The sequence below is a fragment of the Bactrocera oleae genome, chromosome 6, assembly GCF_042242935.1.
Source record: "Bactrocera oleae isolate idBacOlea1 chromosome 6, idBacOlea1, whole genome shotgun sequence".
NCBI classification, from domain to species: Eukaryota; Metazoa; Arthropoda; class Insecta; order Diptera; family Tephritidae; genus Bactrocera; species Bactrocera oleae.
This window is the reverse complement of record NC_091540.1, coordinates 36,044,292-36,050,290: the sequence shown is the minus strand read 5'-3', so window position 1 is coordinate 36,050,290 and position 5,999 is coordinate 36,044,292.

The window sequence follows — 5,999 nt, the reverse complement described above, 5'->3', positions numbered from 1 at the left end:
GCCGTCTGTTTGTGAGAAAAGGTCATTGGGGCGCTTTATGATTTTCAAACTCTCCGATTCCACGATGTGAAGATTGATGAACCCGAACCGTACATACAATCCAAGCAAAAAATTTGCTAAATCGACTGAAACTTGTTTTGAAGCGATATGAGCAATTGTTTGTTTTGGTTTAATAACGTTTAGTACGTGGATTAATAAAAAGGTCTCTGAGGATTTGTGTTATTATTAAACGAAACCGCTAATAAGTTTTGTTGAATGGGTTTTTTTTTCAACTAAATGTTTACAGTAGGGATTTCTGCTTATAAAAATAAACGAAAGCAAAGTTGCATCGACGAAATACTGGAAACTAATCTAAAAGCCAGAAAATTAACCACTTTAGGGAACTCCCAACCTATGTTCCAATATACATGATAATTCATTTTATCTTTCGATTAAGGCTCATCAAAAAAATCACGACAGCCTACACCCCACACGATTTCCTGACCGTAGATAAGGAATTATTCCCATATAAAGGGCACACAATATATTCCGTCTAAGTAAACCAACTATGACAATTTTTCTACAATCTTGATACCGGCACCTAGGAAGCCCTATCATACCTTGTTGCGTATAAGACTTTAAGTCTCTGACGAAATTAGGTATTGATTAATCGCACTTTTAGTATGTCAAAGTAGGAGCCCAAAATATTTATCCTGATTTATTAAATATCGTTTTAGTGGTTTGTGATATATGTACTTATGTACATTAAATTTATTAGAGAATAAATCCGTGCCAGTGGCCTAGTGGGCGTGGCAGTGGTTCTTCTCATATACAATACCAACTCCTCTTCGGTGCCAAGTAACATATGTACCCAGTTTTATCTCGATATGTCATATTTATCGCTTGCACTCGAACTGACGGATCAACAGACAGTCACTCGGAATTCAACTCATCTTGCTATCTGATCACTTATATATGTAGAACTTAATATCTATATCGATTAGTTGTATTTGTTCTTTTATGGAGTAAATCAAATCCAGGAATAATCCTCGAGACGAAACTTCACCCAGAACGAGTCACTGTGCGGTGTTACAATATTTTAATTTTTGACATCGTTCAGGTTTACTTGAAAAGTTATTTGCAAGAAATTTTATAATTATAAAGATAGGTATATATGAAGAAAAGTTAGCGGGATGTTTCAAAATCGTAGATATCAGTTATATGACGGTTAAGGCAAGTTTTCGACCGAGTTTATTCAATTTAGACACTAAAATACACTGTTATTAGAAAATACGTTCTCTCAATTTCATTAAAATAACTTCCACATTGGCCGATATACATATGTTTGTAGTATAAAATCAACTGGAGCTAAGGGAAATATTGACCCATTTTTGATGATCTCTTGAAGAGTTATGGTCGGATTTTGAGGCACAATTTGTTTCATCTGAATATATTCAATGGTGTTTGATTTGTGTACGGGAAAGTAAAAGAATCAAATGGAATTTAAAATTGTGCTACATTGGAAATAGGCGGAAAAAAGGGAAGAATAATGAAAAATTAATCAGAAAAGAAAACCGTCAAGCATTAGTTTCAGGAGAAATAACACTAACCTATCCGAACTATTAGACAGAATTTCACTTGACTACAGATGCTTCGAAACACGCCATCGGAGCAGTACTTGAACAGAACGTAAAGCCAATCACTTTTATTTCAAGAACTTTAACCAAAACAGAAGAAAGTTATGCAATAAACGATAAAAAAATAAATTTTAATTGAACATAAGAGAGCCCATTGAAATGTAAAATAAAAAACATAACATCGAAAAATTCCCCTCTTCTCCCTAATTCTCATGCTAGAAGGCCAATTAAGGATTAAAAATTACAGGACACCACCTTGAATTGAACTTTTTCACTCAACTCTTTGAGAGATTTTGAGATGCCTAAAGACCGACAGATCACGCGTGAGTCACGTCTAGCTGCCATATTATTTTTGTTCAGTATTGTTTGGCATTTCATCATGAAAAGACCTGAACAATGTTTACAAATCGTTGAACTTTATTAGGAAAATTCACGTTCTGTATAGAATGTGTTTTGAGCGCTTCGCTCAATTTATGGTCAACCTAATCGGCCTACTGAGCGTACTATTCGTAACATCATCACCCATCTTGAGACCCAGCATTCATTATTGGATAATATTCGACCGAATAAATCACGTCTAGTACGCACGAAGACTGTGGAGAGTCGATTCGGCGCCGTTCACAGCAACTCGGACTGACGTATGGAACGGCTTGGCGCATTTTACGTCGAGATCTTAAATTGACAGCACACAAAAAGGATCTGTAAACATGCAAAATTTCTGCATTTGGGACGAAAAGCAACCTGAAGAGATTCAAGAGCTGCCATTTCATCCAGAAAATTCAATGGCTTGATCTGGTTTGTGAGCCGGTGCTCAATGGACTATTTGATGCCTGAAATTGAAGCCCGTGATCTCGGCGACATTTGGTTTCAATAAGACGGCGCAACTTCCCACACATTGCACCAACCAATGGATTTATTGAGAGAACATTTGAGCAGAAAATTTCCCCGTTTTGGGTCGATGGATTGGCCACCAAGACCAGGTGATATCCAACCGTTAGACTTTTCCTGTGGGGATATATAAAGTCTAAAGTTTATGCGGACGGGCCCACTTCGATTCAGGCCTTGGAGCAAAACATCACACGTGTCATTCGCCAGTTACCAGTCGAAATGCTCGAACGAGTCTTCGAAAATTGGACTCAAGAGATGGACCATCGGAGACGCGGCCAATATTTGAAAAGGATAATGTTCAAAAAAAAGGTCAAATAATGTTTTTTCGAATGATAATATACATTCCCCATTAAATTTGAATTTTCTATAATATCCTACAATATTTCTGAACGTAAACGAGGCCTTAGAGTTTGCCGAAATTAAAATCGCATCCAATAGAAAGAAACGATAGTAAAGCCTTAAAGGTAAAAGCGATAAAGAAAAAAGAACTAATAAATAAAAGTGACGAATTGAAATCCGACTGTAACATGAGTAACAATTAAGATATCGTGATGAAACTTGCTGCACGTGTTCCTTGATAAAAAAATAAGGTCGAGTGTGTAGATGGGCGTAATTGGACTACTGCCAGGTTAACAAAACGCCATTAATCAAAAACGTATATAGTGCCGTAACTAAGCCGTAAATTAAATACAGAAATTTAATTTGGCACAACGAATCACATTAGTTTAGTATATATAATATATCTTCCAAACTAATAAATCTATATCATCTAAATTTGCGCAAGACAAAATCTTTCACCTTTTCTTAAGATAGTGTGAAAATAGGTGAAACTGGATGATAACCCCGCGCACTCCTATATGAAAGATTTGTGAAAAATTACTTAAAGTGTTAAAAATCAATAACTAAATAAGTTAGAGACATTAGGTTTTACATCTAGAATGGCACATGAGTAGGTGTCAAAATTGGACGTTGGGCGTGACACCAACCACTTTTAGGTAAAATCACATATCTCTAGACCTGCCTGATCGATTTGAAACAAATTCGGCACATAACACTCCTCTGATAGACGTATTTTACAACTTTCGTTGTTGATTTACGTGAGTACCTGCCGGCGACGGCCTTACCTCACGGTGCTCCAAAGCACAACGTATCAATACAATGCGTTGATACGTGCCCCAAATAATACGAGCTATTTGCAAGTATTAATTTGGTTACCAGTGACAGTGTGTCTGAGCCCACACTACCATCTTGGTAAGATTCGAGGCCGACCTAAAACCTCTTCCGTTTTCGGGTACGGAACCCAGTTGCTTGTGCAACTTCTTTTTTCGAACTGAAAATTCAGTCCTTCCAGCAATTAGGCTTAAACCACAGCCACTACGATACTCCCCAAAGGGCCGAACCCAATGAGCAGATTGAACCGAAGTCCAAGGGCATTCTGCTTCCCTTGGTACCAGAGTTGAATATCCGGTCAGACTGTGTTGCCGAAACTACTGCCAGTTGAGTTCCGCCTTACTCAATGACTGGTGACATTTGTCGCTTGAACTTCAAATGACTTTTTATTTGGGATTTCATTTAAAGTCTATAATATCAGTTCAAGCTGAGTATTATAGCACTATTTTTTGACATCATTTACTATGCTGATAATTCTGGGCAAAATAAATTAACAGTCATAGTGCGGAATCGCACTACAACGACGCACCAATTAATATTATATATCGGCATAAACCTTTGCACGAATAGTCCCTTTAAAGTGTGCCGCCTTATAACCAAAAATTGTCTAAATCGAAGCAAAATTGTTCAAGCCCTTAGGTACCGAATATGTGGACCCCAGTGCCCATAGAAGACTTTTTATTGAAAATATCGGTCAATGTGTGACATATATTGAAATACGAAGAGAATCCTTTCCTGATAATAGTATGGCTGAATGCCAAAAATAGGATGAGTTGAGTCAATACTTCCCTGAGCCCCTATATAACTAATCTAAAGATTTTCGAACTTTCGGAGGGAACTTTGAAAATGAGAGAGCGTGTTTTTCTAATAACAATGTATCTTTGTATAATGAATAAAATTGGGTTAAAACTTGACCTAGCCCCATATAACAATCAGGATTTTCGACAATCCAGCTGACTTTACACCATATCCTTGGTGATGGTATGTGAGGTATTTTAATGAACCCTATTACCCCCAACTCCCATATACTACATTTAATGTCACTAAAAAAAATTTTTTTTATATAAAATTGCTTCAAAATATGTCCTTGAGTATACCTGAACAATGTCAAAATTAATGCAATCAGCCCATCCCTTTCTCTGTATTTTGTTGTCAGTTTTTGTTGTTGTTATCTGAACTTTTACCCACGTTATCGTTTGTACAGACAGACGGACGCCCAGACAGGCAGTCGGAATTCTGCTCGCTGCCATCATCCTGATCATTTATATGTCGTAGGTGTCGCAAACAGCCTCATGGAATAAGAAACAAGCACATATAATACATTCTAGCCATAGGTTTACAAATTATTAGTTAAAACTCTTATCTCGCTACGTGTATGCCTGAATTTCCCGGCAGCTCGTTAGTGCCTGTCAACTGTCACGCACTTCGTTTACTTTGACTGCTTAAATAAACAGGACAACAGCTGTGAGTTTATCTACTCAAACGTTATTTATAAACAAGTCGAATATATTGAATATTTATATTCAGAAACACCTTTATACCGAACTTTCGAACAGATTTTATCGAATTCATTAACTAAATCATTTTCGAACACAACAAACCCTTGTCAAAAAGGTTTCAATATACTTAATAAATAATAACGAGAAATATAAAAATTGTTTTATTTTACAAACCAATACGCCTATTGATAATACGCCCAGAGACTTACAAAATCGAACGCGCCTCCTTAAAGTGGCTACAGCTAAGGAAAAAGAAAACAATGGTTGAAAACGAAATGAGCACGTATGAAAGATTATCTCGCTTGTAGAAAAAACGGAAGCCATAAAAGAAAAAATATTATGTCAACGCCATTCAGATTGCATCAATCCTACTTTAAAAGAAAATTAAAATGTTTCAAAAGAACGTACATATGTATTCCGATATCCGCACACACATAAAAACCGTTATACTTATTCCAATGCAGTTTCATGAGTCGACTGAGGTGGCACCTTCTGACCGTGAAATACATACTTGCGGTGTAATGAATATGCCTTCAAAGGGAATTCTTGGAAGACATTTTTTAGGGGTCATCCTTATAAAATTAGAAATCGCTTTAAGCCTTTGCACAAAGCTTGTGTATTCGCAAACTTATTCTAGTGATGGAAGCTTTTATTTCAGATACTTCCTGTAAAGAAGCGTTTGAATTAGATTGAGGGTTAACGGTAACTGAACAGTAAATAGAATTACTATAAGCAGTGTTGCTACCTTAATTATTTGTAAGCCAAACTTTAATTTTTAGAAATTTTGACGAATTCTACAATATATAGACAAATTTCGTGACACAGA